This window comes from Rutidosis leptorrhynchoides, chromosome 3 (assembly GCF_046630445.1).
Source record: "Rutidosis leptorrhynchoides isolate AG116_Rl617_1_P2 chromosome 3, CSIRO_AGI_Rlap_v1, whole genome shotgun sequence".
NCBI classification, from domain to species: domain Eukaryota; kingdom Viridiplantae; phylum Streptophyta; class Magnoliopsida; order Asterales; family Asteraceae; genus Rutidosis; species Rutidosis leptorrhynchoides.
The window spans coordinates 441,567,001-441,584,488 of record NC_092335.1 but is presented as its reverse complement, the minus strand read 5'-3'; positions in this window follow the sequence as shown (position 1 = coordinate 441,584,488).

The following is a 17,488-nucleotide window of genomic DNA, read 5'->3' as shown; positions in this document are numbered from 1 at the left end:
TGTATCGTATTTCATATTAAAATTAATAGTATTTCGTACCCCCTCCACTTGCATCATCAAAACCACAGTTTTAACTAACGTAATACAGTATCTGAAAAACATTATTTAGAAAAATAGTTTAATCGCATTTGACCACGAGATTTCAATAAGTACAACCCAAAGTTGCAAAGTATACATAATCCATGAGCACCTGAATACTAGCAATGACCTGAGTATAGTATCCACTACACTCCCTTTACCCCATAAAACGTATACACTTGTTCGAGTGTATCTAATGTTCAAAGTAAATGCACCACAGTTAATAATGTAGGGTGAGGTTTGTCTAATCTAACGGATCCGTCCATCTAAATTGTGCTTACCCGAATGTAATAAAAGTATTCAAGCTAGGGGCTTTGTGAACAAAACTCAATATGTATAATAAGTACTCGTGTCAAACATAAAAGCATTTATAAAAATGTAAGTAATCAGCATGTATTCTCATCCCAAAAATAGTAAGTAAAAGTGGGACTGTAGACTCACCTTTGAAAGCTCTTGAATGAAAAGTAAGCAAGTAACTTGTACGTTTTAGTGCCGAGTAATGCAACCTAAGTATACGCATTTAGGTTGGTCAACATACATGTCTTATACATTAGTGGTTCCATAGAGTAAGTTGTCTTATTGCTCAACTCGAAGCGTTTCAAAGTAAAAGTCAACATATAGTCAACTAGTTCATGCAAGTCAACAAAAGTCAAACCAAAAGTCAAACTTAGTCAAAGTAGTCAAATAAGGTCAACATCAGTAGGTTCATATCAAATTTTGGTCAACATGTCAAACCTAGGTCAACTAACACATTTCAGGTCATAACTTGCCAAATATGCGATCGCAGATTATCGTCAAGCATAACGTTCATGTACATGTTGCAAACAACGCATAATATCTCATAGCACATAATTCATGGCAACAAGGCAAACTCCAAATCTTAACTATACATACAAAATTTGCTAAAAAGCATAACCTAGGGTCTCATACGATGTCTACAAGTTTGGTTTCAGATGGGGTACATTTATGGTTCACTAAATCAGTTTCTGACTGCGCACCAATCTCGTAATGGCTATAACCGGATCTAGGGACTCGCAAATCAATCTAGGTCAGTGGCCATGGTTCAAGGACAAGTCAAATTACTACATATCCAAAAATGAGAAACTTTGGTTTAGCCAATTGGTACAGTTTATTCAATCAAGTTGGACGTTCTGTTTCAGCTCAATTCAGTAATTATCAAAACTATGGCCTTAGTGTGCACAATTCATAAGGTTTTAGAGGTTGAAATAAACTATACATATATCACACAACATACAAAGTTCAATAATCCAGAAGCTCAAGTTCTCAAACCATGTACAATTCAACTTATAGGACAAAAGATGCATACGTTACAGATTTGGACAGCATACAAGTTACCATGTTCGCACGCACATTACACAAGTTTCAAAAATCCAAATGATGAAAGGCCTCGATGAAAAGTTATCTACAAAATGTGAATTTTCCAGATATGCAAAGACTTGATTCATTATCTCTTTCAAATAGTCTTAAACATTTATTTTAAGTATCCGCGTAAATCAGTTTTTCATGTATGATCAATTGAGCATAACGGAAGCATTACAAATCCAAATAACATGATATCCTAGTCTAACTTGAGTGTTTTTAAGTCCTCTATCCATTGATGATCAGTATGCAACTCAATTTTGTAGTGACCCGAACTTTTCCATGTTTATATATATTAAATGAAATTGATATTTACATGATTAAATGTTTCCAACATGTTAAGCAATCAAACTTGTTAAGACTTGATTAATTGAAATGGATTTTGTGTTAACATTTGACCACCCAGTTTGTCCGACGATTCACGAACGTTAAAACTTGTAAAAATGACATGATGATATATATATAGACATATATATGGTTAACATGAGATTATGATAAGTAAGTATCTCACTAAATATATTAACAATGTGTGATATACATAAAAAATGAGAATATTGAATTATGAAGCTCGAAACGATATACATAACGATTATCGTTATAACAACGTCTTACTAAATACATATGTATTGTATTAAGATATTGATATACTATATTTAACATGATAAAATGATAATTAAGTATATCATTGAGTGTATTAACAATGAACTATACAAGCAAGATGAGACTACTAACTTAAGGATTTCGAAACAATATATATATGTAACGATTATCATTGTAATAGTATTTTAACATATATATGATGTTAAGATATATTCATACACCATGTTATCATGTTAACATAACAATTTAACATCTCATTTAAGTATAATAACAATGAATTAATTACATTTAACAAGATTGTTAACTTAAAGGTTTCAAAACAACACTTACATGTAACGACTAACGATGACTTAACGACTCAGTTAAAATGTATATACATGTAGTGTATTTAGATGTATTAGTACACTTTTGAAAGACTTCAAGACACATATCAAAGTACTTCTACTTAACAAAAATGCTTACAATTACATCCTCATTCATTTTCATCAATAATTCTACTCATATGCAACCGTATTCGTACTCGTACAATACCCAGCTCCTAGATGTACACACTATTGGTATATACACATAAAAATCTGCTCCTTAGCAGCCTTAAATGATTAAGGAACATGTGGAACCAACCATTTGTCAACTAGCATGAATTATTTAGCAAGAAAACATACTTAAGAATCTTTTCTTTCTTTATAATGAGTAAAAACGTTTTTATGATTTCATCTCATTTTTCCATTCCATTTTCTCATACTTACACTCTAAATTCTCTCTCAAAATACTCCTAACATCATACTTGAATATCTCCAAGCATTTTCACCATCTTTTATCTTCAATTACAAGCTTTAATCATCATAAAAACAACCATTCAAGAACACTTTAATAAATCTTTCAAACTTGCTAGATTACTTCCAAACTTTCAAATCCTTTCCAAGTAATCATTCAAGATCAAGAAACTTTTGTTAATCTCAGTAGGTTTTCAGTCTAAATCAAAGGTAAGAATCATATTCAAGCTTTGGTTCAATTTCTATAAACATAACTATCTTAATTCAAGTAGTAATCTTACTTGAACTTGTTTTCGTGTCATGATTCTACTTCAAGAACTTCCAAGCCATCGAAGATCCTTTGAAGCTCAAGTTTATTTTTCATCATTTACAGTAGGTTTACCTACTACACTTGAGGTAGTAATGATGTTCATAACATCATTTGATTCATATATATATATATATATATATATATATATATATATATATATATATATATATATATATATATATATATATATATATATATATATATATATATATATATATATATATATATATATATATATATATATATATATATATATATATATATATATATATATATATATATATATATATAACTATCATATTCAAAGATTTAAACTTGTAATCACTAGAACATAGTTTAGTTAATTCTAAACTTGTTCGCAAACAAAGTTAATCCCTCTAACTTAACTTTTAAAATCAACTAAACTAAACACATGTTCTATATCTATATGATATGCTAACTTAATGATTTAAAACCTGAAAACACGAAGAACACCGTAAAACCGAATATACGCCGTCGTAGTAAAACCGGGGGCTATTTTGGTTTGGATAATTAAAAACTATGATAAACTTTGATTTAAAAGCTATTCTTCTGGGAAAATGATTTTTCTTATGAACATGAAACTATATCCAAAAATCATGGTTAGACTCAAAGTGGAAGTATGTTTTCCAAAATGGTCATCTAGACGTCGTTCTTTCGACTGAAATGACTACCTTTACAAAAATGACTTGTAACCTGTATTTTTGACTATAAACTTATACTTTTTATGTTTATATTCATAAACTTAAGTTCAATATGAAACCATAGCAACTTGAATCACTCAAAATGGATTTAAAAAGAAGAAGTTATGGGTAAAACAAGATTGGATAATTTTGCTTGATGTAGCTACATGAAATTTGTAACAAATCTATACAAATCATAACTTAACCAACTTATATTGTATTATACATGTATTCTAACATATATTATATAATCTTGAGATACCATAGACACGTATACAATGTTTTGACATATCATATCGACCCATCTATATATATTATTTGGAACAACCATAGACACTCTATATGCAGTAATGTTTGAGTTAGCTATACAAGGTTGAGGTTGATTCCAAAATAATATATATACTTTGAGTTGTAATCGAGTCTGAGACTTGTAGACACTGGGTCGTGGATTGATTCGAGATATTATATATATTGATTTATTTCTGTACATCTAACTGTGGACAACTAGTTGTAGGTTACTAACGAGGACTGCTGACTTAATAAACTTAAATCGTTAAAATGTAATAAAATATTGTGAATGTATTTTGATCATACTTTGATATTTATGTACATATTTGTTATAGGTTCGTGAATCGATCCGAGGCCAAGTCTTAAATTTCCGACGAAGTAAAAATCTGTGAAAGTGAGTTATAGTCCCACTTTTAAAATCCAATATTTTTGGGATGAGAATACATGCAGCTTTATAAATGTTTTACAAAATAGACACAAGTACGCGAAACTACATTCTATGGTTGGATTATTAAACCGAATATTGCCCTTCAAGTCTGGTAGCCTAAGAATTAGGGAAATGGCCCCTAATTGACGCGAATCTTAAAGATAGATCTATTGGGCCTAACAACCCCCATTCAATTTATGAATGGCTTTAGTACTTCGATTTATATGGTGATTGCGATTGCCAATTTATGACATACTTGCGAGTATACGGGGAATATTCTATATGCATTAAAGTTAATGTCGGTTACCAGGTGTTCATCATATGAATGATTTTTATACACTTGCGAGTGTAAGATTATTGAATAAATGAAATCTTGTGGTCTATTATTACGATTTGATAAATATATAGGTTAAACCTATAATTCATCAACATTTTTGTTGACGTTTTAAGCATGTTCATTCTCAGGTGATTATTAAGAGCTTCCGCTGTTGCATTCTAAATAAAGACAGGATTGGAGTCTGCATGCTTGTATAATATTGTTTAAAAACTGCATTCGAAGACTTTAGTTGTTGTGTAATATTATTGTAAACCATTATGTAATGGTTGTGTGAGAACGCTATATTTTAGATTATCATTATTTGATAATCTTCGTAATGTTTTTAAACCTTTATCGATAAAATAAGGGTTATGGTTTGTTTTTAAAAAATCGAATGCAGTCTTTGAAAAATGTCTCATATAGAGGTCAAAACCTCGCAACGAAATCAATTAATATGGAACGTTTATAATCGATATGAACGGGACATTTCAGTTGGTATCCGAGCGTTGGTCTTAGAGAACCAGAAATTGCATTAGTGTGTCTTATCGAGTTTGTTAGGATGCATTAGTGAGTCTGAACTTCGACCATGTTTTTCTTTAAAAACGATTGCTTAACACTTTTTGTTGAAAACTACATTTTGTTAACATGTAAATATTATGTGCTATATTAATCTCTTAACGTGTTTGATATTGTGTGATAGATGTCTACCTCTAGTACAAATCCCATCGACTCACCTAATAATAATGAAGAGTCGAATATATTTTGGGAAGATTCACAAATTCTCGAAGAGGAACCGGAAGAAGAGGTTTCGGAGGAGGAAATATTAGGAACCCCAAAAAAACTGATAAATAAAAGAAAATCCTCAACCAATGGACCAGAGTTAAAAATGGTCAATGGTGTTTCCGCCGAGGAAGCAAAATATTGGGAAAATTACCAATTTTCTGATGAATCGGATCCCGACGAGGATTCCGATGATGTTATAGAAATTACCCCGACCCAATTTGAAAAGGCAAAAGAAAATAATAAGGGAAAAGGCATCAAAATAGAGAAACCTAATTCCAACCCCGATGACCTCTATGTTAACATGAAATATCCCGATGGGAAATACCGTCAACACCCGTATTTCTTAAATTTTAGCTATAACCCGGGAACATCTAAGCCACCAGGTTTTTCTAGAAAATTTGTGAAAAGAACGGATCATATTAGGGGAGCACCATATATCCCTAGGAAATTAGCAAAACAAACCAAGTCCGAAGAAGAAGAAACAAGTGAGTCGGAATAAAGAGTTGTAATCATGCGATGTAATATATGTAATATAGTGTGCTTGTGCTTTTATGATATATGTAAAAATTGCTTGTATTGTTTGTTAAGTATCTTTTATGAATCTAACCCTCGTCTATTTTTACAGTATAAAAACACAAAATGGATGTTAAGGATAGACAACCAAAAATTTTAAAAGACCTACCCGGGGACATGATTGATGAAATCTTGTCTAGAGTGAAGAGTCGGTCAGAATTCGTCGGCACAATTATTTACGGCAAAATTAGTTTGTAGAACATTTGAAGAACGTTCCAGGCATGCCTTAGTTTATAAAAGGCTTTCTTTTGAAAGATGGGGTATATCACATTGGGGAGACCTTAAGTTACGCCGTGTTTTCTTTAAAGCATTAAATGTAGGGAACCCAAGCGCAATTTTACGCTACAGGTTAAGAACCTATTTTGACTCAACATATCCCAACATAGGACTTCGTGCTTTAGAAAGAGCTTCTAACATGCAACATAAAGAAGCATGTTATGCTTACGGGTTAGTGATGTTCGCTTCTCACCAAAGTGAGAAAAAGAACATCGGATTACAACTTTTAAATAAAACCTTCCCACAAGTGACGGATTCGGTAGTTGGGGTGAGAAACAAGGTTTTTAGATTGTTACGAGGCTGTTGGGCATTACGAAACCCTCGTCCTTTTGACGACGTTACAACATGCTGCCTAGCTAACGGTCACAATGGTTATCTGCCACATAACCAAGGATGGGAAATAATATTAGTACAACCAGAATGCATGACTTGTTTCTGGACTTATGAATTACGTATCTTTATTGCCTTTATTGAACGACTTGCGTATTAACTAGGATTGTCTTCGAAACTACTTTGTATCAAAGTTATTGTGTGCTATATTTTATGCTATATGTAAAATAGCGGTATTGTAAATTTGTAAAATATTGTATAAAAGTTTGAACGTGAAATTTATTGTAATCAATTTTTCATATAGAATTGTAGTAGTTGAATTGTATGTTAGCTACTAAGTATGAACTTAACAGGTAGGTACTACCCGAATTAAAACTTATAAAACGCTAATATGAAGAAAAAGCTTTTATAAATAAGTTCATATTATGCTACAAAATACTATTGACTACTCTTAATATTCTATATGATTAACTCATTTCTTTTGGCTATTTTTGAAGGAAATGGCACCGACTACTCGGCACACCATGAATATGAGTGAAGAAGAATTCCGTACCTTTCTTGCTGCGAACATAGCCGCAGTGCAGGCTGCAATGCAAAATAACAACAATAACTCTGGATCTACAGTGGAACTAATTCCACAAGAAATCGTGTCGGATGCTCCTACAAAGAATTCACTGCCTGTAAACCTCTAGAATTCGATGGAACTGAAGGACCAATCGGATTGAAACGGTGGATCGAGAAGGTCGAATCGGTGTTTACCATAAGTAAGTGTACTGAAGAAGACAAAGTAAAGTACGCTACGCATACCTTCACAGGTACTGCGTTAACATGGTGGAACACCTATCTCAAGCAGGTGGGACAAGGTGTTGCTTACGCACTACCGTGGTCAGCATTCAAATACTTAATGAACGAGCAGTACCGTCCCAGAAACGAGGTCAATAAGCTCAAGGTAGAGCTTAGAGGGTTACGAACACAAGGGTTTGATATTACCACGTACGAACGACGATTCACAGAGTTGTGCCTATTGTGTCCGGGAGCGTTCGAAGATGAAGAAGAGAAGATCGACGCATTTGTAATAGGGTTACCAGAATGAATTCAAGAAGATGTGAGTTCACATGAACCCAACTCCATACAAAAGGCAAGTCGAATGGCTCATAAACTCATAAATCAGATTGAGGAAAGAATTAAAGAGCAGGCGGCCGAAGAAGCCAACACGAAACAAGTCAAGAGGAAGTGGGAAGAAAACAGTGACAAGAGTCACCAATACAACAACAACAACAACAACAATAATCGCAATTACAAACGCAATAACTACCACCACAACTGCAAATTTAACCGTAACAACAATAACAATCCCAACAATAACTACAACAACTACAACAACCGTTCCAACAATAACAACAAGCGCAACAACAACAATCCCAACAATAACAACCAGAGGCAGAAACCATGCCAGAGGTGTGAAGGATACCATCCAACTGGGGTTTGTATGACATTGTGTACTAAGTGTAATAGAAAGGGTCATGGTACGACGAAGTGTGAAGTTTATGGACCAAAGGCTAACAAGAATAAAGGAACAAATAATGTCGGAACAAATAATACCGCCATTATTTGTTATGGATGTGGGAAGCCGGGTCATATCAGAAACGAATGCCCAAATCAGGGGAATACTAATGGACAGGGCCGCGGAAGAGTTTTCAATATTAATACGGCAGAAGCGCAAGAAGACCCGGAGCTTGTTACGGGTACGTTTCTTATTGACAATAAATCTGCTTATGTTTTATTTGATTCGGGTGCGGATAGAAGCTATATGAGTAAAGATTTTTGTGCTAAATTAAGTTGTCCATTGACGCCTTTGGATAATAAATTTTTACTCAAATTAGCAAACGGTAAATTAATTACAGCAGATAATATATGTCGGAATCGAGAAATTAAACTGGTTTACGGAACGTTTAAGATTGATTTGATACCAGTAGAGTTAGGGAGTTTTGATATGATAATTGGCATGGACTGGTTGAAAGAGGTGAAAGCAGAAATCGTTTGTTATAAAAATGCGATTCGCATTATGCGAGAAAAAGGAAAACCCTTAATGGTGTACGGAGAAAAGAGCAACGTGAAGCTAAATCTTATTAGTAATTTGAAGGCGCAAAAACTAATAAGAAAATGTTGCTATGTTGTTCTAGCACATGTCGAGAAAGTACAAACCGAAGAAAAGAACATCAATGATGTTCCCGTCGTAAAATAATTTCCCGATGTATTTCTGAAAGAATTACCGGGACTATCTCCACACCGATCCGTTGAATTTCAAATAGATCTTGTACCGGGAGCTGCACCAATAGCTCGTCCTCCATACAGACTCGCACCCAGCGAAATGAAGGAACTCCAGAGTCAATTACAAGAACTTTTAGAGCGTGGTTTCATTCGACCAAGAACATCACCGTGGGGTGCTCCTGTTTTGTTTGTCAAAAAGAAAGATGGTACATTCAGGTTGTGTATCGACTACCGAGAGTTGAACAAAGTCACCATCAAGAACCGTTACCCACTACCATAAATCGATGACTTATTTGATCAACTACAAGGCTCGTCAGTTTATTCGAAGATTGATTTACGTTCCGGGTATCATCAAATGAGGGTGTAGGAGGATGATATTCCGAAGACTGCTTTTAGAACTCGTTACGGTCATTATGAGTTTATGGTTATGTCGTTTGGATTGACTAACGCACCAGCTGTGTTTATGGACCTCATGAACCGAGTGTGTGGACCATATCTTGACAAGTTTGTCATTGTTTTCATTGATGATATACTTATTTACTCAAAGAATGATCAAGAGCACGAAGAACATTTGAGAAAAGTGCTAGAATTATTGACGAAGGAAAAATTGTACGCTAAATTTTCAAAGTGTGCATTTTGGTTGAAAGAAGTTCAATTCCTCGGTCATATAGTGAGCAAAGAAGGTATTCAAGTTGATCTGGCAAAGGTTGAAACCGTTGAGAAGTGGGAAACACCGAAAACTCCTACGCAGATACGCCAATTTTTAGGATTGGCTGGTTACTACAGAAGATTCATCCAAGATTTTTCCAAAATAGCAAAACCCTTGACTGCATTAACGCATAAAGGGAAGAAATTTGAATGGAAGGATGAACAAGAGAAAGCGTTTCAGTTGTTGAAGAAAAAGTTAACTACGGCACCTATATTGTCATTGCCTGAAGGGAATGATGATTTTGTGATATATTGTGACGCCTCAAAGCAAGGCCTCAGTTGTGTATTGATGCAACGAACGAAGGTGATTGCCTATGCGTCCAGACAATTGAAAATTCACGAGCAAAATTATACGACTCATGATTTGGAATTGGGTGCTGTTGTTTTTGCATTAAAGACTTGGAGGCACTACTTATATGGGGTCAAAATTATTATATATACCGACCACAAGAGTCTCCAACATATATTTGATCAGAAACAACTGAACATGAGGCAGCGTAGGTGGATTGAGTTGTTGAATGATTACGATTTTGAGATTTGTTACCACCCGGGGAAGGCGAATGTGGTAGCTGACGCTTTGAGTAGAAGGGACAGATGTGACGACTCCGTCAAAACACTTAACGGCTCCGTCACTTGGTCCCACAGCTTGATCGAAACTCTATATGAATTTTATAAAACAACCTTGCATTCTTTATTTAAAAATGATTTCCTATAAAGAAAATCTACTAAATTGTATAAGTTTAGAAAAACTATACATAAATACTTTAACCAAATGTTGACCAAACAAAGTCAACAACATCCACTTTTTAATGTAACAAAATAGAATGCAAGTTAATGTTTAACAAAGGCTGCCATCATAAATATGCAGACCCTCTAAGCACAGCGGAAGCAGTCAATCATAAACCTGAGAATAAAACATGCGAGTAACTGTCAACAAAAATGTTGAGTGAATTATAGGTTTAATATTGCAAACAATATTTAATTTAAACAATAAAAATTTATGTTTGAAAACATAAAACTCCTTTTAAACCACCAAATTATATGCTAGAAAACATATAATAAAACATTATTCCATTTTCCGTGAGCCACCTGGTAACCACTTAACCCTTTATTTACCCTTGCCAAACACAATAAATAATATACACCGAACAAGTGTATCTTCAACTAAATACGAAGTACTAAACATTCCGATTATAAATTGCTAGCGCGACTAGCTCGAAATGGGGTTGTCAAACCCGATAGATCTATCCGTAGGATTCGCGTTCACCGGTAGAAACCAATGATTACAGTTACCGGACTAGGGAATATTTTTGTTCAACTCACAATGAATAATTTAAACCAACTTCCACTTGTCCAAAATATAAAATAAATTGCATGTATTCTCATCCCAAAAGATTTAAATAGAAAAATGGGACTATAACTCACCTTAAATAGCAACTGAAGAAATCTCACAAACAAGCGAACAGCAAGTAAAGTAAAGTGATCAAGAAAGATCACAACGCCGACCTATAAATAAAGCAGGTCGAAATAAATAACTAACTTAGGTCAAGTCTTAGTATGATAGCTATTGTACATGTTGCAAGTAGACATAGAACATTACTCAGCAAGCATCGGTTTGATTGGAACAGCATAAGGACACACACTTTCTATTTTTAGAAAGTTTCTATTTTTAGCAGGTTTCCATTTTTGGAAAGTTTTCTATTTTAGGAAAGTTTCTATTTTTGGAAAGTTTCTATTTTTGGAAAGTTTCTATTTTTGGAAAGTTTCTATTTTTGGAAAGTTTCCAAATTTAGAAAGTTCTATTTTTAGAAAGTTTTGAAGTTCGGAAAGTTTCCTTATTTAGAAAGTCAACAGAAGTCAACTAAAAGCCAAAGTCAACCGAAAGTCAACTCAAAAGTCAACCTTGGTCAAACATAGTCAACATTAATTTTAAAAGTGTAAGTTATAATAATAACATAGGTTATAATGTTTATTAAAGTCAAAAGTGTAAAGTTATGTCATAACATAAGTTTAATTAAATAAAATGAATTATTAAAGTTAATATAAGTTGAAATGTTATAATTAGTATAACATAAGTATTTAATTAATTAATTAAATATTAATCATTATATAAGTTTTATTAATTAATAATGAATTTTAATTCATATCATAAGTATTATAAATTAATAATGAATTATTAATTATATCATAAGTTTCTAATTAAAATTATTAAATCATAAGTATTTAATAATTAAATCATAATTAAATAATAATTAAGTCTTACAATAATTAAATAATTATTTAATCTTTATTATAAGTCTTATAATAATTTCTCAAAAATAAATTTAATACTTATCATAAGTATTTTTCTTTAATAATAAAAGTATTATTAATCATGAGTTTAATTAAAATGTTAATTAAATCATAATTAATAATTAAATGATATAATAAATATTTATATCATAAGTCTTAAATAATAATAATTACTTCTTTTATCATAAGTAATTTATTAATAATGAAAGCCATTCATTTTAACATAAGTTTAATCATTAACCATAAGTTTTAAGTTTAAAAGTTCATCGGGTCGTATCTTGAGCCCCGGGTGTCGGTTTCGGGCGAGCCACATATGCATCTCCGCCTACTCAAACCACCCGACACAATTATGTACTCAAGAACACTCCAAGAACAGTCCCTAGGTCGTGGATATCAGCCATGACAACACTTGGGAATTCAATTTACTCAAAACAGTGATTTAGGCACAACGGGCGAACTGTGGCTCGGATTTAGGTGACCCGAACATGAAAATTCGTCCCACCATCAGTCCTAACCAAATGACACACCCTAAAGACACCAAGGATGATCACAAAGTCAGACCATACCTTGTTCTTGCCCATAACACCTTTCAATCTTTACCAAATATCAAATTAAGCATATCTAGGGCTCCGGGAATCGAAACGACATGAATCCGGAGTCTAAAATTAATGTCTTGATGAGAGGAACTCATTTATATACTTTATTTTATGATCAACATCAGTTACAATATCAGAAACACACGAAAAATCTGCTGTTCCAATTTTATCAAACCGAAAAATATGCAATCGAGTAATTCTACGAATACAATCAACATTACAACAACTAATAATCATCATACTAATAAAATATAATCAAAATACAAAAAAATAAAGAAAAATTAAAAATCTAGGGTTAGGGTTTATACCCTAATCAATAATCAAGTGATATAGACGCGTAGAGAACGATGAGAGGAATCCGTTTATGTTGAAAGCCCTAATTCTTAACCTTGATTTGATGATGAAATGGTGATGATGATGATGAAAGGGGACGTTCATGGGAGGAGAGGGAGGAAGGAGGTGAAAAAAAAAAAATAAGATGATTAGGTTAGAAATGAGAGTAAGTAGTGAAGTTTAGAGTAATGGTCACTAGTTTGCAAGTTTGACAAAATACTCCCCTCCTTAAGGGATTTTCGGCCAAAAACTGAATGGGGTGGGCCCCATAGTGGCCCAATTTGATAAATGACAAAATCCTAGTGGCCCGAACGCCCGAACGAAACCCGAAACGCGAAAACGCCGCTACGCGATTGATTTTTCGGAGAGATAATAAGTACGCGACGAATAAAATATATAAACACTATATATAATCATATGACATCAAAATATCATATTTAAAATAATTAGGACTTAAAAATTCCAAAAGTTCGACCGTTGGTTTGAAAACCGAAAAGATTCGCCGGATAGAAATCCGCGACTCGTAGGAACGTATAATTTAAAATATGAATACAAATATTCATATAACACATAATAATTAATATATTATTACAAAAATAATAATATAGGTCATAGAAATGACGTGGCACGAATAACAATTAACGGTCGTTAAATAGTTAACGGTAAAAGATAACGGAAAAAGTAGGGTAATTACATTACCTTCCCGTTACGGAAATTTCGTCCCGAAATTTAAGCAGGTGCAGGGGTTTCCTCGGCATCTGGGAACAAATGCGGTTACTTCTGCTTCATCTGACCTTCACGCTCCCAAGTGAACTCGGGACCGCGTCCGGTGTTCCATCTAACTCGAACAATAGGAATTTTACTCTGCTTAAGAGTCTTTACCTCTCGGTCCATAATTTCAACAGGTTCTTCAATAAAATAAAGTTGCTTATCAACATGAAGTTCATCAAAAAGAATAGTTTCATTGGCCTCGGCCAAACACTTCTTTAAATTCGATACATGAAAAATGTCACGAATAGCACTGAGTTCTTGTGGCAATTTCAAACGATAAGCCACTGGTCCAACTCTCTCAATAATCCCAAAAGGTCCAACAAATCGAGGATTCAACTTTCCCCTTTTACCAAAACGTACCACACCCTTCCAAGGTGAAACTTTCAACATAACACGATCACCGACCTGAAAGTCGATATCGTTCCTTCTCTTATCAGCATAACTCTTTTGCCTACTCCTGGCAGTTCTCAATCTTTCCTTAATCTGTGCAATCTTCTCGGTAGTCTCGTGAATGATCTCTGGTCATGTGAGTTGAGCATCCCCAACCTCATTCCAACAGACAGGAGACCTACACTTTCTACCATACAGAGCTTCAAATGGTGCGGCTTTAATACTTGCATGATAACTGCTGTTATAAGAAAACTCATCCAGCGGCAAATATTTATCTCACCCATTTCCAAAATCAATAACACACGCTCTTAACATGTTTTCTACGTTTGAATGGTCCTTTCACTCTGACCATCCATCTGTGGATGATAAGCGGTGCTCATATCCAATTTAGTTCCTAGAGCACCTTGTTAGGACTGCCTCAGTCCAACATAATCGATACGGGAACACCATGTCTCGAAATAATCTCCTTCAAATACAAACGAGTAAACTTCTTCATTGAATATGTTTCCTTAATTGGCAAGAAAAGAGTTGACTTAGCGAGTCGGTAACAATCACCCAAATAGTATCATAACCACCCACAACTCCTGGTAACTTCGTAATAAATTCCATCTTAATACCTTCCCACTTCCACTCGGGAATTTCAGGTTGCACCAAAAGTCCAGACGGTTTCTGATGTTCAGCTTTAACCTTAGCGCAGGTCAAACACTTAGCCACATACGTAGCCACATCAGCTTTCAAATTAGGCCACCAATACAGCTCCTTAAGATCATGATACATCTTTCCTGAACCAGGATGAATAGAGTACCTAGACTTATGAGTCTCATCTAAAACAAGTTTTCGTAGATCACCAAACTTCGGAACCCAAAGGCATCCCGCAAAATACCGAGTACCATCGGTTTGTACCTCTAACTGTTTACTCAAGCCTCGGACCTTCCCGTTACAAAATTTTCCTCCTTCAAGGCTTCTTATTGTGCCTGAAGGATCTGCCTAGCGAGGTTTGTTTGAATTGTCATATTCAAGGCCCTAAACCTGCGAGGTTCAGCCCTTTCTTTACGACTTAATGCATCAGCCACATCATTGGCCTTTCCCGGATGATATAAAAGTTCGCAATCATAATCATTTAACGTCTCAACCCATCTTCGTTGCCTCATATTTAACTGTTTCTGATCAAGAATATGTTGAAGACTTTTGTGATCAGTGTACAATGTACCTTTGACCCCATATAGATAATGTCTGCAAATCTTAAGCGCAAACACAATAGCTCTCAACTCTAAATCATGGGTTACATAATTCTGCTCGTGAAACTTCAACTGACGTGACGCGTACGCAATATCTTTCTTTCGTTGCATCAAAACACAACCAAAGTCTTGACACGAAGCATCACAATAGATAACAAAATCATCATTACCCTCAGGTAGTGATAATATCGGTGCAGAAGTTAACTTCTTCTTCAGAGTTTGGAAAGCAGACTCTTGTTCACTCTTCCACTCGTACTTCTTCCCCTTATGCGTTAAAGCAGTCAGAGGTTTCGCTACTCGTGAAAAATCTTGAATGAACCTTCTATAATAGCCTGCTAATCCTAGAAACTGGCGAATCTGAGTAGGAGTTTTCGGAATTTCCCACTTTTCAATTGCCTCAATCTTGGCGGGATCAACTAGTATTCCTTGTTTACTAACAATATATCCAAGGAATTGAACTTCTCTTAATCAGAAATTACACTTAGAGAACTTAGCGTACAACTCTTCTTTTCTCAATAAATCAAGCACCAACTTCAAATATTCTTCGTGTTCTTCATCACTCTTAGAATAAATAAGGATGTCGTCGATAAAAACAATAACGAATATGTCCAGATAGGGTCTACACACACGGTTCATGAGGTCTATGAACACAGCAGGTGCATTTGTCAATCTGAACGGCATAACAAAGAATTCGAAGTGACCATAACAGGTACGAAAAACGGTTTTCGAAATATCAGTTTCTTTAACGCGCAATTGGTGATAACCGGAACGAAGATCAATCTTAGAGTAAACGGACGAACCTTGAAGTTGATCGAACAGATCATCAATTCTCGGAAGAGGGTAACGGTTTTTAACAGTAAGCTCGTTCAATTCACGATAATCAATACACAAACGAAACGAACCATCTTTCTTCTCAACAAACAAAATGGGAGCTCCCCAAGGGGATGAACTGGGACGGATGAAATAAAGTTGCAATAATGAAGGAAGAAATAAATATGGAGTAGTCACATCGGTAGCATAGATATTTAAGGCAATTCTCTCAAAGGAGTTAACCGAGGATCATGGACTCCAAAGTAAATTTTCATTATATTTCCGAAAGGAAGAGGTACGTTAGGTGTGATATTTCAACGAGAGTGAGCTTCCTGTTACAATGAGCGAGAAAATCTAGGATTCCTCCTTCTTCTTCAATTTATGTATAGATGAAAAGAACGCGAATCATGGGTTATAAAGAATGGTCGACTCCAAGTGAGATGAATCTCCAAAAATAATTTCGTGTACCTCAAAGTATTGAATCCTAGGATTGATGTTTACGAGGGTGTTGCGGTTGACAGCGAAAATTGAGAGTAGAAACTACTCAAACGGTCTAGAGTAATATATATCCATGATACCCATTATAACAACAGTTGGGGTAGAAACCCACCTAACGCCTTTTCTACAATAGGGTGACCATCGAGTGCACCCCAGAAACTTGATTTATCGGTCTGCGCTTCGGCCATGTCTAACCATAAGAGGGAAAATTTTATGGACGCAAAGACTTTCCAACAAATTCTATAAAACCGGCATCCAAACTGGTGTAAGAATTCCTATCAACGAACTTAATGGTAAATTTCATCCTTAACGGAGGATGAGAAGAACTGTGATCCAAACACTCTGTAGAGTAATGCGAAAATTCTAATGTAGTCAATCAAAGAAGTTTTGAAAAAAAAAACTTTAAACGTCTGATGTAACCCCATAAATGGAACGAAGCTCTTAGTAAATTTAGAAGTATGTACAACGTGTACCATTTTACGTAAATCAATTTGAGTTAACTAGACAACTCAATAAGAGTGGTTTTAAAATAATTTTGAAGGTATAAATTAGTGTATACTAGCCAAAATATGTAAGGGTAAATTTGTCCATTTGAATTCATACGTACATATATGATTTTATAAATTGTATACATGACAAAATATTTCATTACTTCTATTCGCCCATAAATCTCGTGAGAACAGCCCAATTACACAAATGTGTAAAATTTTTTTTTATGAAAAGCAGGGTATCCGCATTACAGAGGT